Below are 10,997 nucleotides of genomic sequence, written 5' to 3'. Positions count from 1 at the left end.
GCAGCAGCACTAACCACCACTATACCAACTGTCCATGCTTAGAGCTACTACTTTGCAGTCAAATAATGTTGATTTGAATCTGACTTCTTGCTGCAACCCCTTTTATCAAGGTAATTACCCTGAACTGATCTTGTAAAAATTATCCTGCTGTATAAATGGTTAAATCAGTGTACAAACCTCACAGTGTAAGTCACCTTGGAAAACAGAGACAGATAAATGTATTTTCAAATCTTTTGCTGGATGCCTGATTTTGTATTAGATGCCCCTTCCTCACTCTGGTGGCCTCCCAGCAGGCATGCTGTGCTAGCTTATTCATCTTCATTTACACAAAACCCCCAGTCACTCAGAGCTGACACATGACCAAATGACTGCTATGAGGGCATCTGGATACTGAATATGCCAGTTAGGTAAGTGCATAGCAGCAGTGAGATACTTAAACACATACAGTATATTTCCCTGATATACACGGCCATGCATTTACCTTTTGCATCACATCTACATTTTGTCAGTTTCCCAGTTTTAATGAGCGTAAAAGTTTAAAATCAACATTTTTTTCTATAATTACTTTTTGTCTCAATTCAGATGAAGCACTCAAGTTATTCAGGCATGACATGTGATGAGGTGACTGCTGGGAGGGCATCTGGATATTTAATATGCCATTAGATACAGTACATAACAGCAGTGACATACTTACACATAAAATGTATGTTTCTATTCTACATACTAAGTATATATATACACACACACACACACACACACACACATATGATACACATTTTCAGAACCGCTTGTCCCATACAGGGTCGCGGGGAACTGGAGCCTACCCGGCAACACAGGGCGTAAGGCCGGAGGGGGAGGGGACACACCCAGGACGGGACGCCAGTCCGTCACAAGGCACCCCAAGCGGGACTCGAACCCCAGAGCCACCGGAGAGCAGGACTGTGGTCCAACCCACTGTGCCACCGCACCCACTTATACAGAAATATGTAGTGTATAGATATATATAGTGATATAAGTATATATATAAATATATACTGTATACATATATAGAATCTCCTTCTCATCCCCACGTGGGGTGGAATGTGTGTGTGTGTCACGCCCACATCCTCGAGCCTATGCAGAACACCTGGAAAAACGGCGCAGACTGGAGTATAAAAGGCTGCGTCAAACCACCAGCTGATGCGGAACCTTGTTGTTAGCGATCTCCTAGCCTCTTGCTCTACTCCTTCCTGTTCCCTGACGCCTTCCCTGATCCTGTCCCTTGCTCCTACGTTTCTGTACCTTCCTATGATCATCGACCTTTTGCCTGTGTACCGACCTTGCCTTTTGGATTCTCCTTGTAACGATGTTCGTGCCTCGAAGACCGATTGCCTGTCCCTTGACCTCCGCTCTTGGATTTCCCTGAATAAACCACAAATCCCGCTCTGCACTTGGGTTCGCTGCTTCCTTCCGGAACCAACCATGACAGTGTGTGTGTCTTCTTCAAGCTCGGGCCCTTTACCAGAGGCCTTGGAGTCTGAGGGTACTTCCCAGTATCTTAGCTGTTCCTAGGAATGCACTCCTTTGGTGAGAGACTTCAGATGTTGATCCTGGAATCTGGTGGAGCCACTCTCCTAGTTTGAGGGTTCTTAAGAAAGGCTATCAGTGTCCTGTTGGCCTTCTATAATGTGTTGGTGAACTCTTGTATAGTTCAGTTACATTTCCTCTTGCTCATGTTCCAGGGTAGGCTTGTGTATAGCATTAAGAGTCTAAGTCTGGAGACTCGCCCTGACCAGGGCTCAAACGCTGATTTCCTGTAGCAAAGGCGGTGACACTAACTCTAGGTCATCCAGCTCTGTACAGCTAAATAAATGTATCTTTTGTAACCTGTTTACATTTCGTATGCCACAACCCGGTCCTGCAGATACATCCTGCATAATATTCGTAGGATCCATTCCTACCTCACTACTGACTCCGCCCAACTACTTGTCCAGGCCATGGTGACTTCCCCTCTGGACTACTGCACCTCTCTCCTGTGTGGCCTTCCTGCTAATGCCATAAAACCTCTGCAGCTTCTACAGAATGCTGCTTCACAAGTTGTGTCTGATTTGCCAAAGCGTTCCCAGGTATCTCCTCTACTCATTTCTCTGCACTGGCTTCTTATAGTTGCCCGAATCAAATTCAAAACCCTGGTTACTGTGTACAAATTCATCAATAGAACTGCTCCCAGCTATTTACAAGACTTAATCAACCACTACACCCCAGCCAGGCCCCTCCGCTCATCTACTTCTGCTCGCTTGGTGGTCCCACGCACGAAAGGTAAAGCTCAGAGGTTCTCGGTTCTTGGTCCGTTGTGGTGGAATGACCTTCCCCTGTCACTCAGAACTGCGGAAAGTCTGTCTACTTTCAAGAAGGGTCTGAAAACTCATCTTTTCCAGATCCACTTCACCTAAGATCTCTCCAGCTCATTTACAGTGTAACTGTTCACGCATCGGAATTTTGTAAGCATCTCCAGATACAACCTTTATTCAGCCACTACTCTGGCATTGTACTTGCTTATTTGTGTATCTTATAATATTTTTTAAAAAAAAAATGTGGGAGGGTATCGGAATTTGTCTGTCCTGTGTTTTATGCACCTACTCGAGCGATGACCCTTGGTGCAGCAAGTGGTAGGTAACAAGTTAGGTTTGCTTGAGACTTTCATGTCTGCAGCTACGTCTCCTTCTCTTAATGTTTTGCATAAATTGTACGTTTGCTGAGATGTACGCTGCTTTGGACAAAAGCGTCTGCTAAATGAATCAATGTAAATCTAAATGTAAATATTACCCAATTTTAATTGCAAGAGTTCAGTTTTGTTTTAATGAATATGATTATTTATTCTGTCTGTGTGGTACCATATGATATAGCATCTGTCCAGCACAGCAAAGGGAATGGATATCAGCCCATTGGTGGGGATTTTGTTGAGCAGCAAGGAAACAATGGGAAGGATTAAGAGCTGATCTGCCACAGACAAGAGTGGAACATTATTTTGCAATATTAACAAGGAGACAACAAGGGAAAAAAGGACATGTGAATACATGAGAGCTTTCTTCCCTCGAAATGGAAAAGAAAATGAAGATTTATCTAATCTGGTAGTGGCTGCCGCATTGCCATCTGGAGCACGCACAGGCAGGCACCCGGGCCGTGCATCTTAGTGCAGCCCCCTGATGAAGACGGACGGCAGGCCTCGCCAGGGGAAGGCACCCGGGTACGAGGAGAGAGATGGCAAACAGTATTCTCTTTAAAACATCACAACACACTGGCTTTAGTGACACCAGCCCCCTCTTCAACGCATATTAGAATAACTGTCCCCTTTATTTTTTTCATAACTGTGACCATGTATCATCACCCAGAAAGTTCTCTAGTCTTCTGGTGCCAAGGGCAGAATAAGAACTTTTTTTTTTTCTGTTATGCACATAAAAATCTCTCTACATACGTAAACTGCCTTAGAACTTATAAATCGAGTATGAATAATTTAGGGGCATTGCAGGAAATGCATGCTCGCATTGAGAAATTTTAAAAAGGCGTATTAAAAATTAAGCACAGAGTCTTTGATTAGGAGTCGTGGGTGCATCTGATGGAGAAAAAAGGAATAATTGTGAAGCACCAGAGGACACTTCGTTCATTCACTAATTGTGAAGCAGTAGAGGATACTTGTTATCAATAAATCACATTACAAGTAGTGACAATGAAAAGTCAGTTTGAAAATTAGGGACCATTTGGCATAATTAGCTTCCACAGATTGCAGTTCGTAACGTGAGTGTGCAAATTGTCTTTAACACCACTTAAAGCATATATCAGAGTCCAGTCAGAATTTTTAAAATTTCAAGACAGTACTGTTGCAGAATTAATAAATTAATTTCAATTCAATTCAGTTCAATTCAATTTATTTTTATGGAGCACTCTTCTCACGCAGTGACACAGAGCGCTTCAACACAGGCATAAGGCAAGAAAAACAAATACATCAAATAAAGAAACAAAGAAGACAGTTGACTACCGACTATCATAATATAAAACTTTTATAGAGTTATAAGTATGCCTACTGGCCACGGAACAAAAACTCCCAATCAAAAATCGAGGGAGATAAAAACCTCTGGGGGTCCAAGGGCCGGTGGCTGCTCACCCCTCCTGGACATTCTAGATTAAGTAACAATTCTAAGCCAGTTTACAAGTAATAATGATATTGTTGCTGTATGGCAGCTTGAATCCCCAGCTCAGCATAATACATCTCATCCACCATGTCAGCTGGTCATCATCTTCAGTCGGCATAGGATGCGTCTGTGACCACTGGTCGGACTCCTCAAGTCTTATGTAGGGAGACAGTGCTCAACAAGAAGAAATAGTTCGTGATTTGTAACTTTAACAAGTAAATTTAATTTGCATTGGTAAAGAGGTAGGAAAAACAGACAGCCAAGTGAAATTACATTTTGAGGTGGAATGCTTGAGTAAACATGTAAGTCTTTAGTCTGGATTTGAAGACAGAGACAGACGGGGCATTTTCTGACAGTAACTGGTAGAGTATTCCACAGTTTAGGTGCTCTATAACTAAAAGCATAACCTTCTACTGAGGTCTTATTGATCACAAGTACTTTAAGGTAACCCGCATCCAATGAACGATGATATCATCCTGGGATATAAGAATCAATAATCTTACAAAGGAAAGCTGGAGCAATGCCATGTACTGCCTTAAAGGTCAAAAGCAGGATTTTATAAGCATCTCTAAATTGCACCTGGAGCCAATGCAACGATTTAAGTACCGGTGTTATAAGTGTTTTACCATAAAATATATTGTTTGCCATATCCCTGCCCTGGCCAAAAAAAATCTAACACAGTGAAGAGATATTAATGAAACTTATTTTATTATAAATGTCAGCTTTGTATGAATTATGACAATATTTTGAATATAATATTGTGAGTGGACCCACTGATGACTTTATTTCAATAACTGACTTAAATTAAATCTAAATGACCTTTATTTTAATTGCAATTTTATAGCATACTCTATATTTAGCATTTAATTATAAAAGTATTATTCTTACATACTCTATAGGTGATGCTCATACATTATTCTTGGAAATGATCTGATTTAAAATGAACTTATGAGCATGTGTCAGTGATAAATACATCTGCATATTATTATTATTATTATTATTAATATTATTATTATTATTATTATTATTGTCATTGTTGTTGTTGTTTAACTGACACCTTTGTCCAAGATAACATTTTCTTTCTTACCTGCATGTTTTTGCCTTTTGATCTGTAATATGTTATTGTGTTGATGGATGGACAAATCTGACAAAAAAGTTCAGTTATATAACGTAACATAATCCATGTAACATAACATTACATATGAAAATCTATAATGATTTACCATTTATAAAGTGGGTTATTTTTACTGAATCACCTTGATCAGCTGTGTGATAGAGGGAGTTTGATACAAACCCATGTCCTTTTCTTTACAAGGTGATAACTCCAAATCCCTCTACCACCTACCAGACAATAAAACTCAAAGAGGGCAGGAAGAGATAGGTAGCAGTTTGGAAAAGCAAAAGAAAAGATTTCCTCTATAATATTTGAAAAGAATCTGTAAGCTCAGACACCTGAACTGCACAACTCAGGCCCCAGTTGGCCTCCAAAGCTATAGCTACTAATCAGACCTGCAAGGATATATGTTTTAATTAGCAATACCTCTTGTGACTTGGACCTGTGAGAGAATATCACTCTGTAAAATTTTAATTAAAACCACAAAAAACCCTAATTGTTTTCACCCCATCACTCTGCCATGCGTCCTAAAAGAGCTCAACAAAGCTCCACCCAGTATCACACATCAAGCTGACCTACATACTACCTGCTGTAGATGGTCTTGTGGTTAGAGTTGCTCTCTTGACTTTAAAAAATGTGGGTTCATATCCCAACCCCTGTTGTAGTACCTGTGATCTATGTAATTATCCTCCCCTAATACAGTAAAAATTCTGTGCGTAGATAAATCAGGGTAAGTTGCTTGTTACTGAATAAATAAAATATTTTTGTAGAGGACTGCAGGGGTTTTCCTGCTTCATTTTACTTCCCAGTGATTAACAGTACTGACCACTCTATAACTGGTCTCCCTTCTCTGACCTGAAGAGGGACTTCCAGAGTGCTACCTCATAATCACAGACAAATTGTTCCAATAACGCAGTGGAGAGGAACCTGGAATCTCATCAGAGGATTCGTTTTCATTAGTTTGAGCTCAAAGCGTCTCCTGCGATTCATTCATAAACATGAACAATGACATGATGAACTGTGAACACTGATACGGGCAAACCTATAATAAACAGAAATTTTAATTAACATGCAGACACCCTTCCAGGCAAAACTGGGAACATCTTTCTGATCAAGTTGGCACAGCTGCTCTTGCATGTATTCTGCTGGTTAGAGGAAGTATACTTATTTGAAATTCATATTCAAGTCCAACAGCTGCCATATCTGTCGTTTCAATGGATTGTTCCTGGGGTATGAGTTTCCTGGTGTGCATGTGTCCACACTTTGAGTGGAGCAGCAGGTGGTGTGTTGGTTAGAGTCCTTGCCTTACAGTTCTGAGTTCATGTCCTCCTCATGCTGCTGTACCCTCAATCATTGCACTTACTCTGAACTGATTCTATAAGAATCACCCAGATGTAGTAGATTATTGATACAATAAGTATTACACAAGTTTCTAGATTTGGAAAGGCTTCTTGTTTTAATTTTGAATCCCGCAGTTTGTTACATATACAAGAAGCATTTTTCCATTAACTGTTGTCATTTCCTTCCTCATCATTTGTTATATCATCATTTTTACACCTTTGCTTATTTGTCTGGTGATTGTATTTTTTTTTTCTTTATGAACAACATACATTAAAATAAATCAGTTTACAAGTGCTGAAATACTGCAACATGCCTTTGCTATGGTGAAAATGGACACAGGTAACACTGGGTCTTTATGGGTACATTATGGATCAAAAACAGACACTGTTTGCACTGCAGCAAGTAAAAACACGAACACTACAAAAAAAAGAAATACAACCCATGAAATCCTGATGGCAGCTGACATTTATTTTTCTCTTCATTTTAGAGTATTTTTTTTTTTTCTTTTTTTAACAGTGTAAATGTTATGTTGTTTATTTAGTGTGGGGGGTGTGCTGGCACAGCAGGTTTGCCTTGTGCCTGCTCTCTGATGGTTCTGAGGTTTGAGTGCCACTTGGGGTGCCTTGTGATGGACTGGTGTCCTGTCTTGGGTGTGTCTGGCAGCCAGGCTCCGGTTTGCTGTGATCCTTCTTGGGACAAGCAGCTTCAGTCAATCTGTGAGTGTATGTTTACTTACTAATACTTCTCATCCATTGCAATTTGCAAGTTTTACCTATGTGTGCAGCAGGGTAGTTTTTATGGTTTTATGAACTCCAGAGGTCCACTGCGGTGGCGCAGTGGGTTGGACCGCAGTCCTGCTCTCTGGTGGGTCTGGGGTTCGAGTCCCGCTGGGGGTGTCTTGCGATGGACTGGTGTCCTATCCTGGGTGTGTTCCTTCCCCCTCTAGCCTTATGCCCTGTGTTGCCGGGTAGGCTCTGGTTCCCCGTAACCCCCGTATGGGACAAGCGGTTCTGAAAGTGTGTGTGTGTGTGAACTCCAGAGGGTCACAACAGGTAGAGACAGTACACCAAGAAATTGCTAATATGTCCACATACAAAGAGCAGGTTGAAAGGTTACAATATATTACTGGTATTTTCATGTAGCATACTTGAATAACTTAAAGAAGGTTGTCCAGATACTGCAGAATTCAATAGAACTGTCACGCAAATCAAATTTCAATTTTATCAAGTGGAAAACATTAAAAATTAAAAAGTAAAATCATCCACATGTTTACAGAGAATGATGATTTTTCATAGGGCAGCTCTTCTGAGAATCTCAAGTGTCAGTTGACCTCGCAGCAGCAGAAACACTGCAGTTGATACAGACTTCGAAAACAATATCGTCCCCTGTCAAACCATTCACCAAAATGAAATCTGAAAGAAAAATTTTTTTTGTATAAGTGGCATTTTAACCTACTCTATGTGTCAAGTATATTGCTTACACGGATATTAAGTTAAAGCTGAAGACCAGGAAATGAATCCGTTTCCAAACAAAGACAAGGCACTATAACACCATGAGTGGAAGATTGGAGACCTCTGTCCTTATAGGTGTGCATTAGAGACCTAGTAATATTATTTATTTAGAAGTGTTTCCTGTGTTATTTCTTAAAAGGTTAAAGAGGGGCATCAAGCAGGCTTTTGATTCTCCCTAGAAACAAAGAGCAGTTTATACTATTTGCAATTAAATTTGCAAGGTTAAAACTGTCACTGGGGAAAAAAGCTGCAGAATAAAGGGTAAATTCATGAAATGTTTAATCTTTCCTTAATTTGTACTTTGCACAATAGCATTTTCTTAATAGCATTGGAATTAGCTATTCTGAATCATGCTTCCTTTGCAGATTAAATTGCTTAAAGCAGGGATTTTAACTTAATACTATACAGAGCGTTATTTTAATTTTTTTATTGTTAAAAAACAAGTGAAACTTGACACAAAGCACCAACGGAATCAAGGCACATGGTTTGTGTAAACAGACTTCACGATGTGGCCTTAACCTCTGCTGGTTTGATCAATAAACTCACCTTTGGCAACAATGGTGCAATAACTGTGGTATTTATGCCATTGTGTTTTAACCGTACCTCTGGCCCTTTGATTAATGCATCACCCACCTCTGAGGAACTGTCCATCACAAAGCTGGGATGGGGAATATGGGAGGCACAATGTCCTCCTGAAAAAAAAAAATTTAATGTCCAATGAGTTAAGGGTTAGGGGCATGTGCAGGGACAGCCAACTTCAATGACAAGGTCTTTTGACCCCAGCAAAAGCAGATGGTTTAACAACAACAAAACCATGCCTGACTGGTGTAGTATCAGAAAATAACATTTAGAACTTGCCTTATACTTTTCTCTGGGTCACAAGGTGCTTTTTACAGAACGACCAAGGTTCAGTTTAACTCCTCGCATCTCTGCTTCAAAGATGTCCCCACACATCAAACTCACATTTGCATGTCTGATCATTATAACATGAAATGATGGAAAGACAGGTGCTAGACCAGAAGGTTGTTGAAGCACTGCCATCCTTGAAACTGAGTTCTGCTGCATAATTTATTGAAGATAACCTGGTCACAGTCAGTGAGTGATGTAAAAAAAATTTGAAAAATTAAAAAGAAAAAAATTACATTAAAATTTAATTATTTAAATGGTAAATAATACCCTAAAATGTTTACATTATCTGATCCAGTTTGAGAACTTTGCTGTAGGGCACAGCTGCAAAACATATTCCTAGATCCAAACCAACAGCCTCCTGCTGAAATGCCACTGTGTTATCATCTTGTTTGGAGGGATGAACAGTTGAAAGATGCTTTGGCAATTTTCCTGTAATTTTGTCTGGTATTGTTTGTTATTTTTGCTAATATAATTTTGTAATGTAATAAAACTTAAAGACAAGGAAAACAAAACATTTTTTCTTGAAATTCAAGCTCAGTGTCATGGTTGCGGGCAGGAGATGGGAGGTAGGCTTTGGACCCAAGTGTGGGTGCTGCTGTGCCAAAACACGGGAGCAATCAAAGACTGAGGTTGGGTACAGGCGAGGATCTTCCAAGGAGCTAACGTCATTGTAAGGGACGAAGCAATACTCAAGAAACCAGTAAACAATCTGAGGTCGAAGAGCCAGGAAAAGCAGGAACTGTAAACAGGGAACAGGGTACTGGGAACTGGGTACTGGGAAAGCAAGAAGCTGAATGTACAAGCCTAAGGAAGGGCGTTGTAGATTCCACACCCATTGCCGTGTCGGCACTGTTTTTATACCGAGCCGTGCTAATCGGCAACAGGTGCTATGGCTGAGCCGGTGGGTGTGGGCATGACACTCAAAGGTTTAGCAACATGCATCCAGATGTTGTTGTTGCAAATGTAACTTGATATTGAAAGTCTTGAAACTTGTACGGGGAAACAAGTTTCAAGCTAAGTGATAAACATTGGAAAATATTGGAAAAATGTTGTTTAAAATGTTGATGTTGTTTAGTACTGTACATAGCATTACATTGTTGTCATATATATAGAGAGAGATTACGGTAAGGACAAAGCCAGTATGGCCACATAACCAATGACTAAATAAATAACATTACCCTGATGCTTACTGTAATCATATTGAAATTATGAAAAATTGCATTTACCTTCAAACTAAGGAGTAATATTATTGCAATAATTCACCTGGACCTGACAACTTCAAACTAAATCCTTTAATGTGGGGCAGACTGGTTCTTAACATTCACTCACTAAAGGAAAAGTTTTAAATAAGTAAGTTTCATGCTTCCAGCTCTACAATGTATGTTTACATTTACATGTATTCAGTTATCAGACACTTTTCACCAAAGTGATGTAGATCTCATAAAAAAATGTATTGAAGTGCACTACATCATGCAATGCAATTTGAGAACATAGGTAAAGATGGTAAAAGATCATTGAGGTATTTTTGTTTACAATTGCATGCACTGTAATTTTTAAATTTTTTAAGGAGGATCTTAAAATACAGTGATTGGAATTCCAGTATGACTGTGACATAAAATCCAGTGTTCATCAAAATCAAAACATCAAAAAAGCGGTTTTCATTCATATTTTTCATTAAAAAGCATTCGAGGCTGTTGGCTAATGAAGGACTGGGCCGCGTGGGTTGGGACCATGCACACTTAAGTCTTAGAATTAGACAAATATCAGTATGGGGTATTATTTAGTAAATGAATTCAGAAATCTGTAATTATTGTACAATTTGCTCTGTTTTGCTGACAGCTGCTCCCCTGCTAGGTTTAATAAGGTCATATTCAAAATTACAGAGTTTGCTGGAGTGCTGAACAAAGACAAGGAAATGGGAGCTTAGGCCTGCGATCGGGAAAAGAAACAATT

Source organism: Scleropages formosus, chromosome 11 (assembly GCF_900964775.1).
Source record: "Scleropages formosus chromosome 11, fSclFor1.1, whole genome shotgun sequence".
NCBI classification, from domain to species: Eukaryota; Metazoa; Chordata; class Actinopteri; order Osteoglossiformes; family Osteoglossidae; genus Scleropages; species Scleropages formosus.
Note: the sequence above shows the minus strand (reverse complement) of the source record.